Below are 11371 nucleotides of genomic sequence, written 5' to 3'. Positions count from 1 at the left end.
TGTGTGTGTGTGTGTGTGTGTGTGTGTGTGTGTGTGTGTGTGTGTGTGGTCTATGTCATCCATCCACATCTTTGTGAACTCGGGAGACAGAAGTCAGGTTGTCAGCCTCTGGGCAGGTGCTCTACCGGCTGAGCCATCTTGAGTACCTAATTATTAGTCCATCTATAACTGTTAAGAAAATCATCTTCAATTTAAAAACAAGATGTATTTTTGGTGCGTGTCTATGGTCTGTGTGTGCACATGAATGCAGGGGCCTACAGAAGCCAGAAGACGGTGGTGGAGCTCCCGAAGCTCGTGAGTGGCCAGATGTAGGTGATAGGACCCAGACTCCAGTTTTCTGGAAGAGCAGTAGGCTCTCCTAACAGCTGAGTCATTTCTGCAGACCCCTCAGATACCCAACAAGAATTCTTCCAACCAAGCAGCCTGGTTGTCTCTCCATATCTACAGAGGACTGCTTCCAGAACACATACACCTCCCAATCCTTGGATTCTAAAACTTGTCCCCTCAGTTGCCTTTAGATGACAAAATGCCTAATGTAATGTAAATGCTATATAGCTTTAGATGTGGGCAATATGGTATTTCTAATATATAAAAAGGGCTGTCCTTTTCTGTTTTGAATCCACCCTATGGTTAATAACCTTCACCTTGGAGCTCAATAACCTAGGCCTGCCTGCCTGGCCCCAAGTTCCACATATGTACTTCTACTCTCTACTGGACTGTAGACACAAGCCCCATGTGTACTCCATCTCATCTCCCTACCTGAACCTCCCCTTGGTCTGCCCTGTCCTTTACATGGTGACACCAAGATTTGAGCTGCTCCATGTTTACCATCAGCAGCAATCCTCACCTGCCAGATTCTCTCGAGTCTACCTCTACCTCGATCCTCCCAACCCCCCAGTATCTGAAGTGAACCCCATTATTCTTGAGCTCATGAGCTTTTCAGCCTCATTTTCACCATACTCCCCATATCTTGGCCATACAGGGTTCCTCCCAAATGTGTCCCACTGTATCAAATGACAATCCTTGCTTCAAGTAACTGGGTGGCAGGTGAGTCCTTCACAGGAAAGCAAGCTGCTAGTGAGCAGTTTCCATTCCTGAACAAACACTGTCCCTCTTCTAGTGACTCTCCCATCACAACCATCCTCCCCAAACACTGTCCCTCTTCTAGTGACTCTCCCATCACAACTGTCTTCCCCCAAACACTGCAAATTTCTTCTGAGGCCTTTGAAGTACATACAGGAGTTACTTGCATACAGTATTTCTCTCCCTAGATTATAAATTTCTCAAGGGCAAGGACTGTGGGTCTGAACCATTTCCACATATTCTAGCAAGACCCTTCATTCCTGGTGGGTGCTTTATAAATATCTGTAATAGGAATGACCATGTGTTTCCTTGAAATCAGAATGGCTTAGCCCACTGTGTGAGAAAACTCTTTAGGACACTGAGATGTCCCCTGCTTTCCTCATTTGCTGTATGTCTCCTTGCCACTAGTAACATGTTGGACACTCTACTGTGCACTATGAAATGGATGAGACAGGGCAGAAGGATCTGAGGACATTGAACAGAAGAGACTGTGCAGGCCCTGCTCCTCAGCAAGTACACAGAGTGCTGCATGGAGGTTGTCCTGATCATGAACATAACATTTCATAAAGTACTGATAACCTAATGGGAACATGCCAATGTCCCTTGGAAGGCCTTTGATCACACTAATATATTTCTTCCTTGCTTTGGGGCTCAGAGAATGAGGATGACAGAGGAGACAGAGAAGAAGCAAGTGGCAGAAAAGAGTGGATCAAGAAAAATGAAAGGTCCAAGGAGCAAGTTAAAAGGGCTGGAGGTGATTGATAACCTCCGGGGTATCTGACTGGTACTTCACTCTGCCCTCGGGCCCCCACTAGCCTTTGATCTTCCTCTCAGTTCATCCCATCTGCCTCCTTGTTGGGAGGACCAAGAGTAGGGATGCTGCTAGTTCTTCCTACAACCTCCATCTGCAGTTTTACTTCCTTATTCCTGGAGTCATGGCCAGTCAGTGGTCTGCATGGATATACACATTATCTAGATTTGAGGGGACTCTAGTTCAATGGCAAAGAGCTTGCCTATCATGAGCAAAGCCCCAGACTATTGGTTAGATTGGAGGGAGATTATTGTCGATCAAATTATGTTCCCCAAAATGATATGTTCGAATAATGACCCCCAGATACCAATGAATGTGGCCCTGTGTGAAAATAGGTCAGATAACACTGAATTTGCAGATGTAATTAAGTGAACATGAGGTCTTACTAGATTAAAGTGGGACCCAATCCTACAGTATCTTTATAAGAAAATGGTGATGATTGCAGTATACCATACCATACACATACCACCAGCAGCAGCAGCAGCAGTGCAACAATGGAAACAGGGACCAGAGCAATTCAACTGGAAGCTATGGAACAGGGACATCAGCCCTCTCCCACTCCACCACACCCCACCCCCATCCCAGAAGCTAGAGGAGGCAAGGAGGGATTCTCCCCAGAGCCTTCAGAACAGGTATGGCTTTGCTGGTGCTTAATTCATGCCTCCACACCTGTGAGAGAAAGCACTTCTGTCATTTCAAGTCATCCAGTTTGTGGGCATTTGCCCACAAGGACTATGAATATTGAGTAATCAAAGACCATAGAGCAAGAAGAAAGCTATGAAAGTTCTCCCCTCCCAAGACAGAAGCTAGTCCATTTGGCTCGTGTCGCTAAACAATGTGGTCTGCACTACTTAGAAAATATTTTGTAACATTAAGTTCTGGCCAGGCAATTTCACTTTATTAAGATTTGAAATCTCAACCAGAACAAAGAAGCTGCCGCTGAGAAGAAAACAAGGGAGTTGGCCAACTCTTGGCATCCAGTAGGTGTTTAATAAATACTTGCTGAATGAATACATGGAAATGGAATTAGAAAATATCATAGGACATAAAAGCAGAACTTCTAATCCTGTCCCCCAGAAGATGAAGCTTTCATGGTCTGAGCTGAGAAACTTAAGAACCACAGTGGAGCCCCAAAATTCAAGAGGAGTGACCCTGGCATAAAATGTGTATAGAACAATACGCTAAAGCATTGCAGAAAGAGCTGTACAATCAGGTAAGCAGAATGGATGGGTTATAGGACAGATCTGGGAGGTAATGGAGCATATACTCATGGCTCATAAAACATGTAGTGAGGCAAAATAATTGGTCATAATGCAAGCAAAGAATGCTTCATCTTTCTTTGCCACCATAGTTTCCTCTTCAGCATCTATGCATTTTTTCTTGCAGAGAGCAGAAGCAATTGTCAAAAAGTTCTATTGAGATGCTGGCCATGTTCCCCCCTCCTGGAAAATCCATGGGACTCTCTCCTACTCCAGCACCCAAAGCCCCGCCCCACCCCAACTGCACCCCACATCCCTTTTCCTTCCTTTTAAATGCACTCCTCAGAGCAATTGCTGCCCAGCTCCACATGCCTGAAGGCAGCACAGAACCAAGCTTCCACTTCCTCTGTGTTCTTTCAGTGGCAGAACTCAGTAGTCTAGCTGTCCAGACATGCACTTACTTGAAATACAGTGACTGTAACTGCAGAACTCGTTTTAAACTTTTGACTTAATTAACTGAAAGTTAAAACAGTTGTTTCACGGATGGTACCCACTATATCAGACAAGCCAGTGTCAGATGATTTTTAAGGAAACTAACCATCTACCTTCTTCTGCCTTCTAACCAGACAGCTCATGAACATGTATCTACATACCCTCTCCATCCACCCTGAAACTAGCATGTTCTCCTGGGCATTGAGAAAAGAAAAGTGCTTATCCCTGCCCTGTGAAGTAACAAACATTTTTGGAATGGGTAAAGTCACAAAGGACTCCAGCATCCAGCCATTTGGATAATCTGTCACCAACAAGGAACTTCAACACATGAGTGAACCTACCTCCATTTGAATTTTTATATGATAGTTCAAGGAACCTATATGTCAGTCACTCAGCATTTCCTCACAGTCAATGTGTACAGACTGGTTTTCTACATTGTGCACTGTCCTCTAACTGGTGATATTAAAATTAGATATTCAGGATATATCTGTTTGTTGTCTAACTTTTGTTTATTTAGTTCATGTCCTGGTGCAAAGGGGAAGGGTTGTTTGTTTTGTTTTTTGCTTGTTTGTTTTTGTTTTTTGGGAGGGTTGGCACCTTTGAGTGTTTTGACTCTGTTGTGTGTCTGGTGACCTTGAAGACAAAGAGAATGATATGTCATGTGGGTACTAGAAACTGAATCCCAGTCCTCTGCAAAAACAGCAAGTGCTCTTAACTGCTGAGCCATCTTTCTAGCTCCCAAACTCTAGGCTTCTTAGGAGAAGATTCTGTGCTGTTCCTAGGGCACAAAGACTAGTCCATCTCAGTCTGGGACCTTGCTTCTTAATGTGCTTTTCAGTGAGTTACATCAAGAGCTCTTGGGAAATCTTAGAAAAAAGACCCCTACATGGCCCCTACCAACCCTGAACTTGCCTTTGAACAAGCTTCCCAGGTCTTGTGTTCACACACTCATAGTGTTGAAAAGCACTAATCTAAACAAAGTTGTCCACACTGACTTCAGTGAGAGACATAATAGACTGGTATTTGGCCAGTATTATATTTTATAGGATATTTAGATTTTTTGCAGAAAGCTCACCAACTACTTGTTAGGGTAGGCTAGATGCTAAGGAATTAGGGGAAGCAGGAAAGACGGTAACTTCATATGTTAACATCTAGGAATCAGTACTCAAATTGCATGTCACTGCTTGGTTAAAAAAAAAAAAAAGTATCAGAAAAGCAGTTTGGGACCCTAAACTGGCCACAGGTCTAAAGGGTAAACTTATCATAGCAAATATAATTAGCTATATTTTCCTGGGTCAAAGCTAACAAAAAAGTAAACTTCAATATAAAACTTAAGTTAGCTACTTCCAATGTCAAATGTCCATTGTGAGTTTGGGAGCCACACAAAACAGAGGGCCTACAAAGTTAAAACCATGTGAAATTCATGAGATTAATTGTTTTTTTCCTCAGTTGGCCTAAGAAGGCAGAGGGCAGGTTTGTGCCCAGGCTCACGTCATCCTAAGCAAAATGCAATTTTCACTCCAACCTCAATAAAAGTTTTAATGGACAAAGACTTCATGAGCCTGGTTGATTGGTTGATTGGTTTTTGGCTTTGTGGATTTACCCACCTTTCCTCCTCTTTCAAGACGCCCTTCCCCTGTACACTGCTTTCATTAAGGGCCCCTAAACCTTTCCACTGGACTCTGGTTCTCTGGGAAGGTATTCAAGGAGAGGAGTCCATAACCTTAGGCTACCTCATTAGCAGAGCAAAGTGATTTTCCAGTTCTCCAGTGGTTTAAATTTGAGGAATTCTATAGTATTGTGGGAAGACACTGAGATTGAAAACCCTGCATTTTCTACTTTTTCCATCTGTTACTATTGATAGGACTTTGGGCAAGTCATTGACTTTGTTTTTCAGCTGTTTTGTTTTTACTTTTTATATTGCTAGTCATCTAAGTATATCAAGCAGGTGTTTTCCACCTGTTTCTCCCAAAATGGGGCTTGTTAGAATTTCACAGAGGGATGACAATAAGAATTCAAAAAATTTTTTTAAAAAGCTTAACATCAGAATTAGCCACTTAATCACAAAAATACTGCTCAGGATGTCCTTTTAACTACTGTGTCTTTGCTGTGTCCCCAGATTACAGTGGTGGACTAAGCTGTCTCAAGCATAGAGAAAATCTCTCATAACTTCCGGAATTAACATGGAACTGATAGCAGTATTGACTGAAAATGAACCTAAGCCTTCATAGCCTAGTGGCTTAGGGACAGCAAGGCACCGCTTTCTGAAGAGACTTGTTTGTAGACTGTGGAGACTGGCTAATAAAGTTGTCCCAGGAATGTGGAGGGGGATGGAGCAAGGAAGGAACCCTAACTTGACTAGGTGATCCACCTCCTAGTCTAGGGCCAAAGGATGGGTCCTGTGCTCACATTTCTGTTCAGCTTCTCTTCTGTCTGCTATGAATATGATGCTTGCCCTTTTTCAGTCTTGGGAACAGAACCGGAGGTCTTAAGTTCGGCCTCTATCCCCTCACCCCCACCCCCAGCTTATTTTCTCTCTGCCTTTAGAGACTTCAAACAGACACTTCTTTGTAAAAAAAAAAAAAAAAAAAAAAATCAAGAGCAGATCTGTACTTATGAGGGACACCTGAGAATTTTCCGGTCTCTGAACACTCTTAGGACTTAAGACTTTAAATACCAAACATGTCTTAGAGAAAATCTGATTCCCGTTTAAGAGCCTGCCGCCCACCCATCCCCTGCTTACACCAATCATGCTTTCCTGTACCCTAAAAGCTCTGCTAGCCATGGAAGCAGACCTGGCTGCAATTAAGAGAAGAGACACTGTGTACAAGAAAACGTATTCTTTGGTTAAAGCACAAATATGAAATCCAGAAAAGGAGATGACAAGATACAATTTGTACTACCAATTATTTACAGAACAAACCATTGGAAGAAAGTCTGTTTTAACTATGAACTTGCTGTATCCTGATATACTTTTAGTGTTACACATGGCAACTACAGTGGAGCCTGTAAAAATGACTTGAAATCCCCATGTCAAGTGGAGCATGAAGATTTGGTTTCATTTTCAAAACTGCTCTGTGGAGACTCAGGCCCTACAAAGCAATTCTCATTTTACCCTGTTATAGCTCCAACAGCTGTGGGATGAATTATAAAATGTATTTAACCCAATCTGAAATTTGGAATTTTGATCTCTGAAGAAAACATTTGGAAAATGCAAGTTTTGGAAGAGTCTCACACCTGCTAAAAATAAAAGAACTTAAACCTTTACTAAAGCTTCAACAAACAAGAAACATTGTAAAATTTTAACAAAGTCCCTCCTAAGAATGCTTTAGATCTACACTACCCAATCTACTTTGTATAACTATATAGATTAGGGGCATTTTCTCCCTGCAGCCTCCCAGGCATATCATTTTACCATAGACAAAGGGAACCTTATATAGACTCAAGTGAACACTTATCTTTTCACATATAATATCACACAGATAGCTATATTTGGTCATATATATTTCTGTTTTCTGACTAGTCACCCATAATATCAGGGCTTGCAGACTCAGTGTATCTTTCTCAAGTTAGATCCATCCCTTTGAGGTATTTAGCTAATCAGGACCCAGGGCCACAGTGATTTTTGAAAGTCTATCCCAAGGCCCATCACAGGTACCCAAAGGAGTATACAAATAAATAGTCCATTCTGGACTGGTGACACAGGACATACAGCTGCCTTCCCCTTTACCACAGACAAGCTTCAGATTGGGCTAATGCCAGTTTTATCTGCACTTATGGCGAGGTGTAATTCATTTCTCAAGAAAACTGCAATACAGAATGTGGTATCTTTTTCTGCAGCCTTGATAATTTTGGTTTCTGTATTATCGAAAAACAAATAGTTCTACCTGTGTGTGTGATACATGAGTGTGGATGTGCAGGTGTATGTGCTCTGTGTATGTAGACATATACCAGCAAAGGATGTCAGGTGACTGCCTTGGCGAGGCTGCCTGCCCAGTGAGCTCCTGAGATCCATCTGTCAATCTATCTCCCAGTTACAGATATGTGCATCTATGCCCAACTTTTTACATGGGTGCTAGAGGTTCTAACTGAGGTCCTTGAGCTTGTGCAGCGAGCAAGCTTCCCCACTAAGCCATCTCCTCAGACTCAAGACAAATAATTCTTACATTTATTTTTTTAGGTCTCATTGCTATCTCACTGTTTTTTTTTTTCTATTTTGAATTCATCATAAGACTTTCAATGAAATTTATAAACAACTCTACAACCATCCACACTGGAGCGGTTCCAGGTCTTCATTTCACCATGGGTACTAAACTCTGAAGCTGCTCAAGTCTCCTGTATAAAACAGCACATTATTTTCATAAAATCTGTATACATCCTCCTACACACTTTAAATTACTTATAATACTTGACATAATATAAATTGTGTATGTATGTGTGATATTGTATTGTTAAGGAAGAATATCTGCCAAAAGTCTGTACAAGTTCATTAAGAGACATACTTTTTTTTCAAATATTTCTTGGAGTGTGTGTTTGTATATGTATGTGTATATGCATGTATGCATGGAGATTTATGTACATGCATACGGAGGCCACAAGTCAAAACCAGATGTCTTCCTTAATCACTGTCCACCTTGGTTTTTGACACAAGGTCTCTCAGTGAACCTGGGGTTTGTTTACTAATAGTACAAGCTGGATGCCCCAGGAAACTCCCTGTCTCTGTCTCCCCTGTACTAGGATTACAAGTCTGTGCCTCCACATCTGGTTTTTACACAGGTACTAGGGACCCAAACTCAGGTCCTCATACTGAGTGAGATTTACTGAATGAGCCATTTCCCCACCCCTCAAAAATTTTAGACTTACACTTGGAGATGCATATGTGGATTCAGAACCAGGACAGAGAGCACTAATTTTAATTGTTTTCTACCTAAATGATCAATAATTATATTTTTCCATACCTATATTTAAGTTAAATCTTCTGATAGTTTGTTTACAGTTGAGCCTAGTGTATGCCCATAGTCCCAGCTGCCTACCAGGCAGAGACTAGAGAACACGTGAGCATAGGAGTTGGAGCCTGGCATGGACAACAGAGTAGGAATTTGACTTTTTAAGTGTTTCCGGCAAAAACACTCACACATAAAATAAAATGAATAAATCTAATTTTAAACAAAACTTTAAAGGCGCTGGAGGCTCAGTGGTTAAGAGCACATATTGCTCTTGCAGAGACTCTAGTTTTGGTTCCCAGCACCCACATAGTAGCTCAGAAACATACATAACTCTAGTATCAGGGAATCCAATACTTCTGACCTCCAAGAACATTCAGCATGCATGTGGTATCCAGACATACATACAGGCAAAACACTCACAAATAAAATAAATCTAATTTTTAAAATTAACATTCTGACAAAACAATGCAATATGTACATAGGTCCTCTTAACTGAAATACAGAAAAGCTTACCATATAACAAAGGAAAAGGGTAAACCACATTATCAGGTATGGAATCTTTATTTCTACTAGAACTAAAAGAAAGTTCCCCTCTGGGCTGTTATGTAGGGTGCAATATAATTAAGTTACAATAAGTGTCTTGGTTTTTATGCTGTGTTTTATCACATGGAGAAGAAATGGTTTATTTGACTTACACTTCCATATCTTAGTTCACCAGAAAGTCAGGGTAAGAATTATAGGTAGGCATCTGGAGTCAGGAAGTGAAGCAGAGGCCTGAAAGAATGCTATTCACTGGTCTTCTCCCTGTGCTTGCTTTGGCCTGCTGTCTTATGCCATTCAGGACACTTACTCAGAGGTAGCACCACCTACAGTGAGCTGGGCCCTCCAACATCAATTACTAATCAAGAAAATTGCCACACAGCCAACCCTTGGCACTACTAATGATACTCTGCTAGCTTGCAGATAATAACCTACCATAACTATCTTCTGAGAGGCTTCATACAGCATCAGATGGAGGCAAATGTACAGACCCACAGCCAAACATCTGGCAGAGCCCGAGGAGTCTTGTAGAAGAATTGAGGATAAAAGTGAACAAATTGGAGGGGTTAAGGTCACTACAAGAAGACCCACAGAGTCAACTAACCTGGAAACCTGGGGGAAGACAGAGTGTGGGCCACCAACCAGGGAGGATGCAGGAGCTGGACCTAGATCCCCAAACATTTGTAGCAGATGTGCAGCTTGGTCTTCATGTGGGTTCCCTAACAATTGGAGGGGGGCTGTCTCAATCTCTGTTCCCTGCCATTGGATCCCTTTCCCCTACCTAGACTGCCTGATTGGGCTCAGTGGGAGAGAAGGTGCCTAGTCCTGCTGGGACTAGACGTCCCACAGTGGGGTGATATCCAAGAGAAGGGCAGGGGACAATGGGGGAAGAGATTTTTAAGTGTGGGACTGGGAAGAGAGGAGGGAGGGGGGCTGTAATCAGGATGAAAAGTAAGTATAAAATTAAATCTTAAAAAAAAAAGAAAAAATGCCATACAGACTTGTCTACAGGCAAATCTTATGGAGGCATTTTCTTAATTGAGAGTTCCTCTTCACAAATAAATCTCATCTGTGTTGACAAAAAGCTAAGTGACACAGAAGCGGAGACAGGAAGATCATCAGTTCAAGGCCAGCCTGGATGATATAGGGAGCAGCAGGTCAGCAGGGCTGCGTAGCAAAGCCATGTTCAGCCACTCCTCAAAAGACAAGAGAAGACGCCTTTTGTCACCTACTATGTACAATGAACCCAATCCTTAACATACATTGTTCTTTGAATTATTAGCAATTAATGGAATGAAGCTATGACAAGAATCCAAAATGAACTCTCCAGATCACAAAGACAAGCCTCTACAGATACATCTTCTCAGCTAGACTCAATCCCGTTTCTGACAGAATCAACTAATCAGTGAAGTCAATTTTAAAAAAAAGATAAGTTTCAAGACATTTATCTGAAAGGTAAAATGTCTTAGCTTAAGCTGGTGTTAGACACCTGTGATGAACTTACAAACAATATCACCATCTCCACCAAGATGTGTGACTGAATCACAAGAACAAAGCTTCAATGTCTTGCTCTTTAGGAAGACATTGCTCATCTGCTCACTCGTTCCTCTGTTTGCTCACTCATTTGAGAAGTAGCTGTTGAGTGCCAACTATGAGCTAGGCATTGTTATACAAACCAAGCACTGAGAAGTGCACAGAATACACAAAGGTCCCTGCCCTCAGGATCCTGCATTCAAGGGCAGTGGTTCTATCCCAGAGAGCCATTCTGCAACAACCTGGAAGTACTTTTGCTTTTCACAGCCAGGGTAAGGTGGCTTACTATTAGCATCAAGCATCTATGATATAAAAGTTGGGGACTCTGCTGAGTACACTGCAGTACAAGACAGTCTTTAAGAAGGAACCAGAATGGAAAGGAAGGAGAGAAGAAAAGAGAGATGGAAAAAGGAGAGAGGACATAATGGGAGGAGGGGAGGGAAAGGGAGAGGAGGGGATGGAAAAGGGGAGGGAAAAGAGGAGAGGAGGGAAAGAGGGAGGGAAGGAGGGGGAGAAAAGAAAGGGAAGAGGAAGGGAGGAGAGGGGAGGGAAAAGGGGAGGGAAGAGAAAACAGGAGAGGAGGGAAAGTGGGAGGGGAAGAGAGGAGAGGGGAGGAGAGGAGAGAGGAGGGAAAAGGGGTGAAGAGGGAAAAGGGAAGGGAAGGAGAGTGGGGGAAAGGGGAGGGAAAGAGGAGAGGAGGGAAAAGGAAAGGAGAGAGGGGAAGAGAAAGGAGAGGGGAGGGGAAAGGAGAGGAGAGGGGAGGGGAA

Source organism: Grammomys surdaster, unplaced genomic scaffold (assembly GCF_004785775.1).
Source record: "Grammomys surdaster isolate TR1022 unplaced genomic scaffold, NIH_TR_1.0 125617, whole genome shotgun sequence".
Taxonomy (NCBI): domain Eukaryota; kingdom Metazoa; phylum Chordata; class Mammalia; order Rodentia; family Muridae; genus Grammomys; species Grammomys surdaster.
This window is presented reverse-complemented; position numbering follows the sequence as displayed.